Here is a 19,657-nt window from a genome sequence, read left to right as displayed (position 1 = left end):
GGCATTGGCCGGGCGGAGGTGGCTCCGGGGCCGCAGAGCTCCGGGGCGGCAGCAGGGTGGGGCAGCGGAAGCGTCCGAGCGGCGGCGGTGCGGGCGCGGGCGCGGGCGCGAGTGAGTTGGGGGGCGCGGGGTGGAGTGAGATAGAAGGGGGAGAGAGGGGAGGTGGGCCAAAGAGACAGAGAGGGGGCACATTCATTGTCGTCCGCTAGCGGACGGCAAAGGGCGTGCATAGGAGAAGGGGGAGACGGCCGTTAGCTGGGCCCTTTCTTTGTCGTCCGCCAGCGGACGGCAAAGGTCCAGCAGGCAGACGACAAAGATTAGGCAGACGACAAAGAATCTATGGGTCCCACCTGGCTCTTTGTCGTCTGCCTTCTAGCTCTTTGCCGTCAGTTGGCTGACGGCAATGAAGCAGACCTGAGAGTCAAGACAAAAGTTTAATATTGTCCCACCTAGCATAATTCTCAATGTAATTTTCTTTATTGTGGCATGAATATTCAGATCCGAGAGATTCAAGACAAAAGTTTAATATTTACATAAAAATAATAATACTTCAAGCATACTAACTAAGCAACCATGTCTTCTCAAAATAACATGGCAAAAGAAAGTTCATCCCTATAAAATCATATAGTTTGGTCATGCTCCATTTTCGTCACACAAGAAAGCTCTCATCATGCACAACCCCGATAACAAGCCAAGCAATTGTTTCATACTTTAGTAATCTCAAACTTTTTTCAATTTTCACGCAATACATGAGCGTGAGCCATGGATATAGCACTATGGGTGGAATAGAATATAATGATGCGGGTTATGTGAAGAAGATAAAACGGAGAAAGTCTCACATCGACGTGGCTAATCAACGGGCTAGAGAGATGCCCGTCAATTGATGTCAATGCAAGGAGTAGGGATTGCCATGCAACGGATGCACTAGAGCTATAAATGTATGAAAGCTCAACAAAAAGAAAGTAAGTGGGTGTGCATCCAACTTGCTTGCTCACAAAGACCTAGGGCATTTGAGCAAGCCCATTGTTGGAATATACAAGCCAAGTTCTATAATGAAAAATTCCCACTAGTATATGAAACTGACAAAACAAGAGAATCTCTACAATAAAGATCATGGTGCTACTTTGAAGCACAAGTGTGGAAAAAAGGATAGTAGCATTGTCCCTTTTTATTTCTCTTTTTTTTGGGCCTTCCCTTTTTTTGGCCTTTCTCTTTTTTTGGGACAATGCTCTATTAATGATGATCATCACACTTCTATTTATTTACAACTCAATGATTACAACTCGATACTAGAACAAAATATGACTCTATATGAATGCTTCCGGCAGTGTACCGGGAAGGGCAATGAATCAAGAGTGACATGTATGATAAATTATGCATGGTGGCTTTGCCACAAATACGATGTCCGTACATGAACGTGCAAGGCAATATGACAATGATGAAGCGTGTCATAAATGAAATGGTGGAAAGTTGCATGGCAATATATCTCGGAATGGCTATGGAAATGCCATAATAAGTAGGTATGGTGGCTGTTTTGGGAAGATATAAGGAGGTTTATGTGTGATAGAGCGTATCATGTCACGGGGTTTGGATGCACCGACGAAGTTTGCACCAACTCTCAAGGTGAGAAAGGGCAATGCACGGTACCGAAGAGGCTAGCAATGATGGAAAGGTGAGAGTGCGTATAATCCTTGAACTCAATATTAGTCATAAAGAACTCACATACTTATTGCAAAAATCTACAAGTCATCAAAAACCAAGCATTACACGCATGATCCTAGGGGGATAGATTGGTAGGAAAAGACCATCGCTCGTCCCCGACCGCCACTCATAAGGAAGACAATCAAAGAATACCTCATGTTTCAAATTTGTGACACAACGGTTACCATACGTGCATGCTATGAGACTTGCAATCTTCAACACAAGTATTTCTCAAATTCACAACTACTCAACTAGCACAACTCTAATATCACCATCTTTATATCTCAAAACAATTATCAAGTATCAAACTTCTCATAGTATTCAATGCACCTCTTTTATGAAAGTTTTTATTATACCAATCTTGGATGCCTATCATATTAGGACCAATTTTATAGCTAAGGAAAATTACCATGCTGTTCTAAAGGACTCTCAAAATAATATAAGTGAAGCATGAGAGATCAATAATTTCTATAAAATAAAACCACCACCGTGCTCTAAAAGATATAAGTGAAGCACTAGAGCAAAATTATCTAGCTCAAAAGATATAAGTGAAGCACATAGAGTATTCTAATAAATTCCAATTCATGTGTGTCTCTCCCAGAAGGTGTGTACAGCAAGTATGATTGTGGTAAACTAGAAATCAAAGACTCAAATCATACAAGATGCTCCAAGCAAAACACATATCATGTGGTGAATAAAAATATAGCCTCAAGTAAAGTTACCGATGGACGAAGACGAAAGAGGGGATGCCTTCCGGGCATCCCCAAGCTTAGGCTTTTGGTTGTCCTTGAATTTCACCTTGGGTTGCCTTGGTCATCCCCAAGCATAGGCTCTTGCCACTCCTTATTCCATAATTCATCAAATCTTTACCCAAAACTTGAAAACTTCACAACACAAAACTCAACAGAAAATCTCATGAGCTCCGTTAGTATAAGAAAACAAACCACCACTTAAGGTACTGTAATGAACTCATTCTTTATTTATATTGGTGTTAAACCTACTGTATTCCAACTTCTCTATGGTTCATACCCTCCGATACTAGCCATAGATTCATCAAAATAAGCAAATCACACACGAAAAACAGAATCTGTCAAAAACAGAATAGTCTGTAGTAATCTGTACGTTTCGAATACTTCTGTAACCCAAAAAGTTCTGAAATAAATTTGTGGACGTGAGTAATTTTTATATTAATCATCTTCAAAAAGAATCAACATAATCTCACTCTCCAGTAAAAAATGGCAGCAAATCTCGTGAGCGCTAAAGTTTCTGTTTTTACAGCAAGATCGCAAAAACTTCCCCCCAAGTCTTCCCAAAGGTTCTACTTGGCACAAACACTAATTAAAAGCATAAAACCACATATAAACAGAGGCTAGATGAATTATCTATTATTAAACATAACCTAAAAGCAAGAAACAAAAATAAAATTGGGTTGCCTCCCAACAAGCGCTATCGTTTAACGCCCCTAGCTAGGCATAAAAACAAGAATAGATCTAGGTATTATCATCTTTGGTATGCAATCCATAAGTGGCTCTCATAATAGATTCATAAGGTAATTTAATTTTCTTTCTAGTAAAGTGTTCCATGCCTTTCCTTAACGGAAATTGGAATGTAATATTCCCTTCTTTCATATCAATAATTGCACCTATCGTTCTAAGGAAAGGACTACCAAGAATAATGGGACATGTAGGATTGCAATAAATATCAAGAACAATGAAATCTACGGGCACATAATTCCTATTTGCAACAATAAGAACATCATTAATCCTTCCCCAAGGTTTAAAGAACAATCATCAAATTCACGGAAACCTAACACATCACACCAAGTTTTTGGAATCGTGGAAACGCTAGCACCCAAATCACATAAAGCAAAGCATTCATGATCTTTAGTTTTAATTTTAATAGTAGGTTCCCAATCATCATGAAGTTTCCTAGGGATAGAAACTTCTAATTCAAGCTTTTCTTCATAAGATTGCATTAAAGCATCAACAATATGTTTGGTGAAAGCTTTATTTTGACTATAAGTATGCGGAGAATTTAGCACAGATTGCAACAAGGAAATACGATCTATCAAAGAGAAATTATCATAATTAAATTCCTTGAAATACAAAATAGTGGGTTCATTGCTATGTAAAGTTTTGTCCTTTCCAATACCACTTTTACCAATTTTTGCATCAAGATCTAAAAACTCCGAATCATCGGGACGCCTTCTAACTAAAGTTGACTCATCTCCAGTCCCATCATTATCAAGATTCATATTGCAAAAAAAGATTAAATAGGAGACACATCAATCACTTTTATATCTTCATCTTTATTATCATCAAAACTAGAAGAATACACTTTTATAAAGCAATCCTTTTTTGCACGCATCCTAGCGGTTCTTTCTTTGCACTCATCAATGGAAATTATCATGGCTTTGAGAGACTCATTGATATCATGCTTAGGTGGAATAGATCTAAGTTTCAAAGAATCAACATCAAGAGAAATTCTATCCATGTTCCTAGCCAACTCATCAATCTTACACAATTTTTCTTTAATCAAAGCATTGAAACTCTTTTGCGAACTAATAAATTCTTTAATACTATATTCAAAATCAGAGGGCTTCTTATTATAATCTCCATAAGAATTGTTGTAGGAATTACCATAATTATTAGAGGAATTACTAGGATACGGCCTAGGATTAAAGTTTTCTCTGTATGCGTTGTTATCAAAATTGTTTCTGCCAACAAAATTCACATCCATAGATTCATTATTATTCTCAATCAAAGTAGACAAAGGCATATCATTAGTATCAGAAGAAACACTCTTATTAGCAAACAATTTCATAAGTTCATCCATCTTTCCACTCAAAACATTAATTTCTTCTATAGCATGAACCTTTTTACTGGTAGATCTTTCGGTGTGCCATTGAGAATAGTTAACCATAATATTATCTAGGAGTTTGGTAGCTTCTCCTAAAGTGATTTACATAAAAGTGCCTCCCGCGGCCGAATCTAAAAGATTTCTAGAAGCAAAATTCAATCCAGCATAAAAAATTTGTATGATCATCCACAAATTTAAACCATGTGTAGGGCAATTACGTATCATTAATTTCATCCTTTCCCAAGATTGTGCAACATGCTCATGATAAAGTTGCTTAAAATTCATAATATCGTTTCTAAGGGAGATGATCTTACCAGGAGGAAAATACTTAGAGATAAAAGCATCTTTGCACTTGTTCCAAGAATCAATACTATTTTTAGGCAAAGATGAAAACCAAGTTTTAGCACGATCTCTAAGCGAAAAGGGAATAGATTCAATTTAACAATATCATTATCCAAATCTTTCTTCTTTTGCATATCACACAAATCAATAAAGTTGTTTAGATGGGTAGCGGCATCTTCAGTAGGAAGGCCAGAAAACGGATCTTTCATGACAAGATTTAGCAAAGCAGTATTAATTTCACAAGATTTAGCATTGGTAAGAGGAGCAACCGGAGTGCTAATAAAATCATTATTGTTGGTATTGGAAAAATCACACAATTTATTATTGTCTTGAGACATCATGACAAACAATACAACACACAAACACACAAGAAGCGAGCGAAAGAGAGGCGAATGGAAAAAGAGGGAGAATAAAATGGCAAGGGTGAAGTGGGGGAGAGGAAAACGAGAGGAAAATGGCAAATAATTTAATGCGAGGGATAAGTGTTTGAGATCGGTACTTGGCATGTCTTGACTCGTTCTTAGATCTCCCCGGCAACGGCACCAGAAATCCTTCTTGCTACCTCTTGAGCACTGCGTTGGTTTTCCCTTGAAGAGGAAAGAGTGATGCAGCAAAGTAGCGCAAGTATTTCCCTCAGTTTTTTAGAACCAAGGTATCAATCCAGTAGGAGACTGCACGCAATTCACCTCGTACCTGCACAGACAAATAAGAACCTCACAACCAACGCGATAAAGGGGTTGTCAATCCCTTCACGGTCACTTACGAGAGTGAGATCTGATAGAGATAATAAGATAAATATTTTTGGTATTTTTATGATATAGATTGGAAAATAAAGATTGCAAAATAAAATAGATTGGAAACTTATATGATGAAAGATAGACCCAGGGGCCATAGGTTTCACTAGTGGCTTCTCTCAAGATAGCATAAGTATTATGGTGGGTGAACAAATTAATGTCGAGCAATTGATAGAGAAGTGAATAATTATGAGAATATCTAGGCATGATCATGTATATAGGCATCACGTCCGCGACAAGTAGACTAAAACGGTTCTGCATCTACTACTCTTACTCCACACATCGACCGCTATCCAGCATGCATCTAGAGTATTAAGTTCATAAGAACAGAGTAACGCATTAGGCAACAATACAATACGTGCCTTGCTGCCCCTGCTTTCACTGTGAAAGGACACTGCAAGATTGAACCCAAAGCTAAGCACTTCTCCCATTGGAAGAAAGATCAATCTAGTAGGCCAAACCAAACTAATAATTTGAAGAGACTTGTAAAGATAACAAATCATACATAAAAGATTTCATAGAAGAATCAAATATTGTTCATAGATAAACTTGATCAGAAACCCACAATTCATCGAATCTCGACAAACACACCACAAAAAGAATTACATCGAATAGATCTCCAAGAAGATTGAGGAGAACTTTGTATTGAGATCCAAAGAGAAAGAAGAAGCCATCTAGCTAATAACTATGGACCCGAAGGTCTATGGTAAACTACTCACACATCATCAGAGAGGCTATGGTGTTGATGTTGAAGCCCTCCGTGATCGATTCCCCCTCCGGCGGAGCTCCGGAAAAGGCCCCAAGATGGGATCTCTTGGGTACAGAAGGTTGTGGCGGTGGAAATAGGGTTTCGTGGTGCTCCTCGATGTTTTCGGGGTATATGGATATATATATATATATAGGAGGAAGAAGTAGGTTGGTAGAGCTGTGAGGGGCCCACGAGGGTGGGGGGCACACCCAGGGGGCAGGCGCGCCTCCCTGCCTCGTGGCCTCCTCGCTCCTTTCTTGACATCTACTGCAAGTCCCCTGGATCACGTTTGTTCCAAAAATAACTCCCACGAAGGTTTCATTCCGTTTGGATTCCGTTTGATATTCCTTTTTTGGCGAAACACTGAAATAGGCAAAAAAAAACAACCATTTGCACTGGGCCTTGGGTTAGTAGGTTAGTCCCAAAAATAATATAAAAGAGTATAATAAAGCCCATTAAACATACAAAATAGATAATATAATAGCATGGAACAATCAAAAATTATAGATACGTTGGAGACGTATCAGTCTCCGTCGTATCTACTTTTCCTAATGCTTTTCCTCTTGTTTTGAACTCTAATTTGCATGATTTGAATGAAAACTAACCCGGACTGACGCTGTTTTTAGCAGAAGTACCATGGTGTTGTTTTTGTGCAGAAATAAAAGTTCTCGGATTGGAACAAAACTTTGTGAGGAATTTTTATACAATAAAAGAGAATTTCTGGAGCCAAGAACCACCGGACGGGGGCAACTGGGTGCGCACAACCCACCAGGGTGCCTGCCCCCTCCCCCAAGCGTGCCCAGGTGGGTTGTCCCCACCTTGTGGCCCTGCAGACCCTGAAACCGACGATATAAAATCCTATTTTTCTAGAAAAAATCAGGGAGGAAGAATTATCTCATTTCGCGATACGGAGCCGCCGTCACCTCTTGTTCTTCATCGGGAGGCCAGATCTGGAGTTCATTTGGGGCTCCGGAGAGGGGGATCTTCCGTCTTCGTCATCACTGCCAATTCCATGATGCTCTCCACCAGGAGTGAGTAATTCCTTTGTAGGCTCGCTGGTTGGTGAGGAGTTGGATGAGATTCATTATATAATCGAGTTAGTTTTGTTAGGGCTTGATCCCTAGATCCACTATGTTTTGAGATTGATGTTGCTATGACTTTGATATGCTTAATGCTTGACACTTTGGGCCCGGGTGCCATGATTTCATATCAGAACCATTTATGTTATCACCATTATATCTATGTTCTAGATCCGATCTTGCAAGTTATAGTCACCTACTACATGTTATGATCCGGCAACCCCGGAGTGGCAATAGTCGGGACACTTCACGGTGATGACTGTACACTACAGGATGCTGCTAACGCAACACTACGGTCAGAGACCCTTCGACGAAACTCTGTGCGATGCAATAATCGCAAACGGTGGTGTAAAAAACGATCAAAAAAAGGTGCAAAACATTTGCGATGGAGGATGCATCAAACACGGTTCAGATTTTAGTTGTGTGCGCGATGCAGGGCATACGGTTCAGTTCAATTAACTGTTTGTGATGATGAGGAACAAAAGAAATGGGCAGCCAGATGAAGGTGTGTGCCATATACATCATACGGTTCACTCGGATGAACTGTTTGTGATTAGACAACACAAAAGAAACGGTCAGCCAGATCAAGGTGTGTGCGATATACGGCATGCGGTTCACTCGGATGAACTGTTTTCTTTGAGCCAAGAGAACAAAAACGGTTAGATATAACAAGATGTGTGTGATACATGGCAAACAGGTATGTAATCAGAAATGTGTGCGAAGACCGATAATAACATACATGATTGCTGCTAATAAGTCATGTGTGTTGTCGGCAAACGCTTGGTGGTATACAATTGTCAGCGATTGGTGTAATCATCATCGACGAGTTCCCTAGTATGGTCCGTGTGCGATGTCATTGCACATAGAACAACAACATATGTACTTACAACTTATAAGGACTTGGTTCCATAAACAGATTGACCATCGAATTACATATGTGGCTAGTACACACATGACCTTTGCACACACGAAAGTACGTTCCAAAATGCCTAGGAAACTCAAATAATGTATAAAAAGGAAAAATGAACCATGAATAATTTCATATTTTTAGGACGATGCTACTATATATAGTTGCATCTTTCCTCTATGAAATAAAGCAAGACAGGAAGAGACAGCGTATGTCGTTTCACACACATAGGTGACAAGGTCCCTCTCGGAACCATGAGCCTTTTTGAGAGAAGCTCCAGTTTGTACGAAGTTTGTACCAAAACTTGTCCCAAATTGGACTTTTTTACCACAACATATTGGTGCTATGACATAACACCATGCCAAGTTTCATGATTTTGAGGCGAGTTTTGGATTTACAGTAATTTTAAAACTAGGTTTCTCAATGTTTACTGTCGAGTCGGCACCGCCCTGCATAGGCTTTTTCCTCGTGGGTCCCAAATGATAAATCCAAATCTGTGACTACCATGCAGCTTTGCTTATTAAGAATTATAGCCCATTTGGTGTGCAAGCTGAAAATAAGTTTGTGGGTACTGGTGGGCACTACGAACTTGTGGTTCTGTAATGAACAAAGATCTCAAGGATCCCGTGAGAGTGATGTTCTTTCCCTATGTTGTGAATGCTTATAATATTTATGTCTTAATTAAATAAATGGCAAGCCATTGGCCCAGTATGAAAGAAAATATGGGTCAAAGCCGAGTTGAAAAGGGCAACAATATCCAACTCCAGCTAACAAACAGTACAAAAGCACGAGGATTAATTGCTCATCAGGTTTAGACAAAATCCATATTGAACAGCAAAATGACATCTAACTCAATCAAAGTTTTCGGCAGTCACAATCAAATGGATCGGTCTAATCCATAAAATCAAGATCCCCGGCCAGAAATTCTACTGGTCCATGATGACAAGCTGTTGTAAATAGAAGTCAAGCACGATCAGAAGCCCTTAGGTCCACCTGAAACTTCTTTTTATGTTGTTCAACACTTGCAGCCATAAGAAATTTCTTGTTGAAAAACTTAATCCTCACGGACAATAGTGCCCTCGCATTCAACATGAAGGATGTGACAAAGCTAGTGTTTGCATTGTTGGATGCATATCCTTCCGGTGTTACTGTCTTCAAATGAATGTCATGAGATATGAGAAAATCCCGGTGCTTCTTGAACCATCGATTGGTTATACCTTTTTCTCCATGTGTTAGTGCCTAAATAGAGATGAAGATTGAAAATAGTTAATGTCTAAAAAAGATTATGTTGAAAGAGTGATAGCTGAACAATTAATTATAGTACATTATATATGGGCTTTCAATGTGCATGAAATCATCACCTTTATATACAAATTCTCCAGACATGGAAAGCATTGCAGCAAGGCAATAATGATGTTGAGACCAAAACACCACATACTGATATATAAGGTTTTGATAGAATCCACCACCATTGATAGGATGGACAAGCGCTTCATTGAGCATAGAACATAATATTAGCACTGAAAGTGTACTCCAAGATGATACAAAACTTATGCGCACAAATGAAAAATGCAAATTACAAAAGTGTACGTGAATAATATACGATACCTCAATAGGTGTGGAGGCAAACACCATCTCAATCCATTAAAACAGATCATAGTTGCACCCAACGTCTCCAGGTTAGGCGCGGAGACCACATTTATTTGTGAAGGTTTATAACAACAATCAAGGAGCGACCTTTCAAGTGAAGGGGCATCTTTGATGATGAGCTCCTGTCCTTCAAAATGAATTCCAATGCTTACAAGGTGAGACAACTTTATTTTGAGACAAGGGATATGGATTCCTAGTCCAAAACAAGCACAAAACACTACAGTGCAGGGCAGCTAGAGTGGATGATGGTGTGAAGTGAGGCCACTGATAGATCAACCAACACAAGCGCAAGTTTTTTTAGCAGTGGCATTCGAAGCATTTGTACCAGATAGTCTGCTAGATGGCACCGGGTCAAGGTGGCGGTGTGGAGAGAGGAGGAAAACCATGAGATGGGCATCGGTGGTGAGGGCACAGATGCAGCTCTTGGTGGTATTGAATTGACGGAGTTTATTGAATTGACGGGATGTCAGCCAGGCGGCCACCATGCAGGGTATGTCCAGCAGGTAGCATGCCGGGATGCAGATGCGTTAAACGGAGCCCTCATGGGAGGAGATGATGGCTCCGGGGAGTTCAGAATCATCATCGACAGATAGCTGACGACAGTCGAGATTAAGAGGCATGCTGCACCATAGAGTGCGCCACCAAGATGCGTGGACTTGTGTGCGGCAGCCATCCTTGGTGGGGAGAAGGGAGATGATCTCCCCAAGGATGTCGTCCGGGAGATCGCTGATGCGGTCTGCCAGAGATTCTACTAGTTCCTTAGGTCCAGGGGCGCTTCTGGCTGCACAGCCGGGTCCAAGATCTAGATCCGGCGGCGACGCTGGTCGGAGCCTCATCTGTGTACATACCAATATATATGTAGGACATTCAAAATAAATTCTCAAGATCAGGAAGAAAAAATGCACAAACATATATGTAGGACATTCAAAATCAATTATCAAGATCTGGCCACGAATTATTAGCACGCAAGCTAACCCTAGTCAGATTATTAGCAAAAATCATTTGTATAGAACAAAGAATTAATCAATTAATCACTAACTCTATACGGATAACATTCAAACAATCAATACACTACGTGCATCTAACGGATCTTAATTAGTCTGATTTCATGGACCGAGAGAACATAACCATAGGATTTGTATTCCAGAAGAATTATCGAGGGGCGGGGTGGGGGATTAACCAAAGAAAACACATGATATGTTTGCCGCACAAATGGGTATATAGATGACTAACCAGTTTTCCGTCAGAGTCGGACTCGCAGTCGTTGCAGGAGTAGTTGTTGACCTCCGGCTCCGACTGGGGGGGGCACGATAGCGCCGACAAAGTCAAGGTCGAGCTGCAAACCGCTCGAGACCTTGTCGGCGGCGGCAGAAACCTCTGTGGCCAGCTTCACGCATTGCGCGGGTGCCTCACCAGCCCCGGTGTCACCACTCCCTCCGATGGTGCGCTTTGGCGGCATCGTCATACACTCCAGAGTCCATACGTTGGTGACCACTGTGGACCGGGGTGCGACCGCCTATTATGGTTGGCGACTCGGGCGCGTAATTAATACAGACCGGTGGGAGCGAGGCAGGCTGCGGGCAAAAGCTGTCTTGCCTCCCGGTGAGCTTGTGCGACGGACTTCTGCCATTCCTACCATCATTTCACATAGCTACTCACACGCCTCCCCGTCAATATACACACCTGCACGCACGCCTCCCGGTATGCCTGCGCGGCGGACTTCTCGCATGCCTCCCGTTAACTCACGCATGCACGCACGGCACACGGGACGTGTGGCGGCACGCATATTTTTAGGTTTACTTTCTACCGCTTTACCGCTTAACTGATTTGTTTGCGTGGAAGAGATGCACAAATCCTGCGTTGAACAGCTCGCACGCTTCCCGGTCTACCTGCGCACCGGACGGGTTTTAGATTTACTAGAATTTAAAAACCAGGTATCTCAACGTTTTGCCGGCAACCAACAGTGACCTGGTGTTTGAAATTCATTCCCATTTCTTACGTGGGACCTAATTAAGCATGCACCCAAGGACACATATTTGATTTTTCAACCAATTTATATGCACTTGAGCATGTGCATGTATTTCAAATTTGAATTATGCACATAAAATGCCTAGAAAACCCAGTTAATGTGTAAAAATTTCCAAACGAGCCCTGAAAAATTCCAAAACTTAACACAACACTTATGTTGTTCTATGTTGACACTAGAATTTTGTTCAAAGCAATAAGAGGCAACGGATATCGTTTCATCCCCAAAGGTGGCACGTTCCCTACCGAAACCACCAGGCTTGTTGTGAGAAGCTCTGGTTTGTGAGAAGCTTATACCCAAACCTACCCCAAATGGGACAAAAAATTTACCATGACATGTTGATGCCGCTCCATGATACCATGCCAAGTTTCATGAATTTCAGACGAGTTTTGGATTTACTAGAATTTAAAAACCAGGTATCTCAATGTTTTGCTGGCAATCAGAAGTGCCTTGGTGTTTGAAATCCATTCCCATTTCTTGGATGGGACCTAAGCATGCACCCAAGGACACATATTTGATTTTTCAACCAATTTATATGCACTGGAGCATGTGCATGTATTTCAAATTTGAATTATGCACATAAAATGCCTAGAAAACCCAGTTAATGTATAAAAATGTACAAATGAGCCGCGAAAAATTCCAAAACTTAACACGACACTCCTGTTGTTCTATGTTGACACTAGAAAATATTTGAAAGCAACAAGAGGAAATGAATATCGTTTCGTCCCCAAAGGTGGCACGTTCGCTACCGAAACCACTAGGCTTGTTGTGAGAAGCTCTGGTTTGTGAGAAGCTTATACCCAAACCTGCCCCAAATGGGACAAAATTTTTACCACGACATGTTGATGCCACTCCATGATACCATGCCAAGTTTCATGAATTTTAGACGAGTTTCAGATTTACTAGAATTTAAAAACCAGGTATCTCAACGTTAATCAACTATGCCTCAGTGTTTGAAATTCATTCCCATTTCTAGGATGGGACCTAAGCATGCACCCAAGGACACATACTTGATTTTTCAACCAATTTATATGCACTAGAGCATGTGCATGTATTTCAAATTTGAATTATGCACATAAAATGCCTAGAAAACCTAGTTAATATAAAAAAAATTCCAAATGGGCCCCGAAAAATTCCAAAACTTAACACGGCAGTTTCTTTGTTCTAAGTTGACACTAGAAATTTTTTGAAAGCAATAAGAGGCAACAGATATCGTTTCGTCCCCAAAGGTGGCACGTTCCCTACCGAAACCACCAGGCTTGTTGTGCGAAGCTCTGGTTTGTGAGAAGCTTATACCCAAACCTGCCCCAAATGGGACAAAAATTTTACCATGGCATGTTGATGGAGCTCCATGATACCATGCCAAGTTTCATGAATTTCAGACGAGTTTTGGATTTACTAGAATTTATAAACGAGGAATCTCAACGTTTTGCCGGCAATCAACAGTGCCCTGGTGTTTGAAATTCATTCCCATTTCTTGGATATGACCTAAGCATGCACCCAAGGACACATATTTGATTTTTCAACCAATTTATATGCATTGGAGCATGTGCATGTATTTCAAATTTGAATTATGCACATAAAGTGCCTAGAAAACCCAGTTAATGTATAAAAATGTCCAAACGAGCCCAGAAAAATTCCAAAACTTAACACAGCACTCCCATTATTCTATGTTGACACTAGAAATTTTTTGAAAGCAATGAGAGGTAACGGATATCGTTTCGTCCCCAAAGGTGGCACGTTCCCTACTGAAACCACCAGGCTTGTTGTGAAAAGGTCTGGTTTGTGAGAAGCTTATATCCAAACCTGCCCCAATTGGGACAAAAAAATTTACCACGACATGTTGATGCCGCTCCATGATACCATACCAAGTTTCATGAATTTCAGACGAGTTTTGGATTTAGTAGAATTTCGAAAACCAGGTATCTCAACGTTTTGCCGGCAATCAACAATGCATTGATGTTTGAAATTCATTCACATTTCTTGGATGGGACCTAAGCATGCACCCAAGGAGACATATTTGATTTTTCAACCAATTTATATGCACTAGAGCATGTGCATGTATTTCAAATTTGAATTATTCACTTAAAATGCCTAGAAAACCCACCCAGTTAATGTATAGAAATGTCAAAACAAACCCAGAAAAAATCCTAAACTTAACACAACACTCCTGTTGTTCTATTTTGACACTAGAAAAAATTTGAAAGCAATAAGAGGCAACGGATATCATTTCATCCCCAAAGGTGGCACGTTCCCTACCGAAACCACCAGGCGTCTTGTGAGAAGCTCTGGTTTGTGAGAAGCTTATACCCAAATGTGCCCTAAATGGGACAAATTTTTTACCACGGCATGTTGATGCCGCTCCATGATACCATGCCAAGTTTCATGAATTTCAGACGTGTTTTGGATTTACTAGAATTTAAAAACCAGGTATCTCAATGTTTTGCCGGCAATCAACAGTGCCCTGGTGTTTGAAATTCATTCCAATTTCTTGGATATGACCTAAGCATGCACCCAAGGACACATATTTGTTTTTTCAACCAATTTATATGCACTGGAGCATGTGCATGTATTTCAAATTTGAATTATGCACATAAAATGCCTAGAAAACCCAGTTAATGTATAAAAATGTCCAAACGAACCCCGAAAAATTCCAAAACTTAACACACCAGTCCTGTTGTTCTATGTTGACACTAGAGAATTTTTGAAAGCAATAAGAGGCAACGAATATCGCTTCGTCCCCAAAGGTGTCGTGGTGTTTGAAATTCATCCCCATTTCTTGCATGGGACATAAGCATAAACCCATGGACATAAGCAGATAAAAGGTCTAGCAATTCAAACACTGTCCATTATCGCTGTGACCCCATTGTGTAATTCAAATCAAGATGGAAAATCAAGTACATCCCACATAGTTTATTATCACCAACCGTGTGAGATGCAGTACAAAATATCCTGGAGCATCGTCGGTGTATAGTACGCCTATGGCTTACGCGAGAAGGTGCGTCAGCTACAGTCCACAGTATTACTGCCTCGTAATCTTGAAAATGTCTACCACCTGGAAGGTTTAATGTTTGATAGCACACGATTAGCATGTGTGGACCATGTGCGATGTTTGATACACCCACTCTGCTTCAGTCCCTTGATTCAAATTTTAAGTAGTCCCGGCATTTTACTACCGCCTCTGCATCCCTCGCAATCTCAAAAATATATGCTCGCCCTTGATCCAAATTTTTGGTAACGCCGCCTTGTTACTCCCGCCTAGTAAAATTTTCAATTGCCGTAGTATTTCCTCAAACACAACCTCCTCCCCTCCACACACAACACACACTCCCAAAAACCTCCGCTCACACAGACACACACCACCCCCGAAAGCATTGGTAGGTCGCCGCCATCGCCGACACCGTTCTGGGCCTGGCCCAATAACGCTCTACGCTTATGTGTAGCCCAGGCCCGGGGGCTCCTGTCGGTGTACAAAAGTAGGGGCCCTTCTGTACCCCTTTACTTGTGCACGGGCAGTCATAGCCACACCTGCGATCGGGCTCGGCAGGGTGGAGGAAGCGAAGATACAAGCTTGCCGAGGCAGCACTCAAACCAAAAGCATAAAGAGCGAAGAGACAAGATGGGCTTCCTCCAGCAAGAACCTTGCCGGAACGGCCTGCATGGCCCCGACACCTTGTCGGGGCAACTTGCCCCACAACAGCAAGACCGCCACCCTTGAGCCTGAGAGTCATGATGCCATTGACAACGTCAAGACCAAGGCTCGGGAGTGCCTTGCACGGTGGCATGCAGATCTTTGTGGAAACCAAAGGCCTACAAGCTTAGATGAGAACTAGAAGACGAAGACCCCTGGCAAGATCCTGCCGGGGACGACCGAAGACCCCCGGCAAAACCCTTGTCATGGGCGCTCACAAGCCCCCCTGGCAAGACCCTTGCCGGGGACGTCCACGAGAACCTGGCAAGACCCTTGCCGGGGGCGTCTGCGGGGCCAAGGCCAGGCCCGCACTTACCAAAGCTTCGCTGCCCCGCGCCCGTTCCGATGTGGCAACCAGCCTACCAACTAGGCATGCACCTGCGAGGCAACATGCAGCTTCGGGGCCAACTAGCCAAGCACATGCGTGGTGGCATGCAGATCTTCGTGAAGCCCCTGCCACCGCACCAGCTCAGCAGCCAGCCAGCCAGCGTGGTGTTGCATGCCTCATCAGCCTAGACGCGCGTCAGAGCGAGGCATGGCAGCAACGGACGAGACAAGCTTCTTTGCCGTCCTCGATAAAGGAAGAGGACACATAGACGGTGCATTAAATGTGTTTGTCCTAAGATATCAGGAGATAAACTTGTACACTGTACATACTTTCCACCTCCTGTGTGCCACTGTGGCAACCCCTTTGACATATAAAAGGAGGCCCGAGGCGTACTGAGGAAGGATTCGGACTTTTTGGACTAGGCATGCACTGCAGCTAGTTCAAGAGCTCAAGAACACCAAATACAGACAAAGAAGGACTAGGGATTTACACATCGTTTGCGGCCCGAACCTGGGTAAAAATCCCACTGCGTTGATCTTCTAGACCCACTCTTTGCGTAGCCCCACGCCCCACCAACCGTAGAAGGGACTCCGTCGAGGGATCCCATAGGTGTCGTTCCAGATCCCCGGCATCTTTGGCGCGCCAGGTAGGGGCACTAAGGCTGTGAAAAAACTGGTTTTGAAGACAACTCATCGACTCCTTCGTCGTGATGGATCCCAAGAAGAAGGCGATCACAGCGATCGGCTCGTCAGGGGCCGAACCACCCGTCCCAGCGCGGGTAGACGATGGAGCGGTCGCGGATGGTGGCGGAGGCGTGGCCCACGAGCATCCACGATCCTCTAGCAATCGGAGCCAGGCGAGCGGCGTCGTGCATGCCCGAGACGATGAGCCGCGTGCCGCTGGGCCCAGGAGCGGGGCCGTGCTACCCACGGGCGATGCAGCAACCTCCTGGACGCCCCAGCCGGCACCCGCGCCGCGACCTTCCCAGGCCACGCGTGATGAGCAACGCAGCGACATCAGTGCCTCCGGACACCGCCACGGGAAGAGCCCTTTGCGTCACTCTCAAGACGCATCGGGCCGGCATGCACGCCCAGACGCTGGCGGAAACGGCGCGCGACAGTGAGACCGTGATAGAGCTCCTTCTAACGTGGTTAGAAGTCGGAGTGCGTCACGGTCCATGCAGCTTTTGCCGCCACCCACACCAGCGAAATCTTTGGCACGCGTGCAACTACTCCTCGACTTCCCTCCAGCTGCGGAGAAGCTCGACGAGTGGAGGGCCACCATTCGAAGCCTCATCAGCTTCGCCAACAAAGATGAGCCGCACCCAGCAGGACCCTCGTGCCGGCGTTCTATCGAGCTGGTGCATGCCGGCGGTGGGAGGACCGGAGACACTGCAACCACGGTGCACTGTCCTCCCCCACGTCCGCGATAGCAGACGCTGGCTAGCTGGGCCAACGCCCGCGACAACGTTTCTACAGCATCGTCCGACATACGAGCCCGCTGAGGAAGATGCTCGGATCACTGACATTCAAGTCCTTCAGGAGCGACCTGAGGAAGATGCTCGGATCACGATTGAGCGGCGGCAGGATGCACACCATCAGTCAGATAGGCGCGCAGGACCCACTATGGACCGCCTAGCGCCGGGGGGTGCCGTTGACCTATCTTACGAGGTGGGTTGTCCGGCCTTTACCCGTGAGCTGCGGCAGTTCTAGGGGCCCACCCACCGCATGTTCAAGCCTGAGGTCGGAGAAAAATACAACAGCAAGACTCACCCGTCGGAGTTCCTCAGCATCTACACCATCGCGATGCAAGCTGCCGGGGCTCACGACGATAAGGTGCTCGCCAATTATTTCCCGTTGGCACTTAAGCCCAACTGAAGGAAATATGCCCTAGAGGAAATAATAAAGTTATTATTTATTTCCTTATATCATGATAAATGTTTATTATACATGCTAGAATTGTATTAATCGGAAACACAATACATGTGTGAATACATAGAGAAACAGAGTGTCACTAGTATGCCTCTTCTTGACTAGCTCGTTGATCAAAGATGGTTATGTTTCCTAACCATAGACATGAGTTGTCATTTGATTAACGGGATCACATCATTAGGAGAATGATGTGATTGACTTGACCCATTCCGTTAGCTTAGCACACGATCGGTTAGTATGTTGCTATTGCTTTCTTCATGACTTATACATATTCCTATGGCTATGAGATTATGCAACTCCTGTTTACCGGAGGAACACTTTGTGTGCTACCAAACGGCACAATGTAACTTGTTGATTATAAAGGTGCTCTACAGGTGTCTCCAAAGGTACTTGTTCGGTTGGCGTATTTCGAGATTAGGATTTGTCACTCCGATTGTCGGAGAGGTATCTCTGGGCCCTCTCGGTAATGCACATCACTTAAGTCTTGCAAGGATTGCAACAAATGAGTTAGTTGCGGGATGATGTATTACGGAACGAGTAAAGATACTTGCAGGTAATGAGATTGAACTAGGTATTGAGATACCGACGATCGAATCTCGGGCAAGTAACATACCAATGACAAAGGGAACAACGTATGTTGTTATGTGGCCTGACCGATAAAGATCTTCGTAGAATATGTGGGAGCCAATATGAGCATCCAGGTTCTGCTATTGGTTATTGACCGGAGACGTGTCTCGGTCATGTCTACATAGTTCTCGAACACGTAGGGTCCGCACGCTTAACGTTTTGATGACAGTTATATTATGAGTTTATATGTTTTGATGTACCGAAGGTTGTTCGGAGTCCCGGATGTGATCACGGACATGACGAGGAGTCTCAAAATGGTCGATACATGAAGATTGATATATTGGAAGCCTATGTTTGGATATCGGAAGTGTTCCGGGTGAAATTGAGATTTTACCAGAGTACCGGGAGGTTACCGGAACCCCCCCGGGACTTAATGGGCCTTAGTGGGCCTTGGTGGAAGAGAGGGGAGGCGGGTAGGGCAAGGGCCGCGCCCCCTCCCCCCTAGTCCGAATAGGACAAGGAGAGGGGGGCGGTGCCCCCCCTTCCTTCTTCTCCTCCAACTCTTTCCCCTCTCTCTCCTAGTCCAACAAGGAAAAGGGGGGAGTCCTACTCCCGGTAGGAGTAGGACTCCTCCTGGCGCGCCCCTCTCTAGGCCGGCCGCACCGCCCCTTGCTCCTTTATATACGGGGGCAGGGGGCACCCCATAGACACAACAATTGATCGTTCGATCTTTTAGCCGTGTGTGGTGCCCCCCTCCACCATAGTCCACCTCGATAATACTGTAGAGGTGCTTAGGCGAAGCCCTGCGTCAGTATAACATCATCATCATCACCACACCGTCGTGCTGACGAAACTCTCCCTCAACACTCGGCCGGATCGGAGTTCGAGGGACGTCATCGGCTGAACGTGTGCTGAACTCGGAGGTGGCGTACATTCGGTACTTGATCGGTCGGATCGTGAAGACGTACGACTACATCAACCACGTTGTGCCAACGCTTCCGCTTTTGATCTACGAGGGTACATGGACAACACTC

The sequence above is a fragment of the Triticum dicoccoides genome, chromosome 7A, assembly GCF_002162155.2.
Source record: "Triticum dicoccoides isolate Atlit2015 ecotype Zavitan chromosome 7A, WEW_v2.0, whole genome shotgun sequence".
Lineage (NCBI taxonomy): Eukaryota > Viridiplantae > Streptophyta > Magnoliopsida > Poales > Poaceae > Triticum > Triticum dicoccoides.
Note: the sequence above shows the minus strand (reverse complement) of the source record.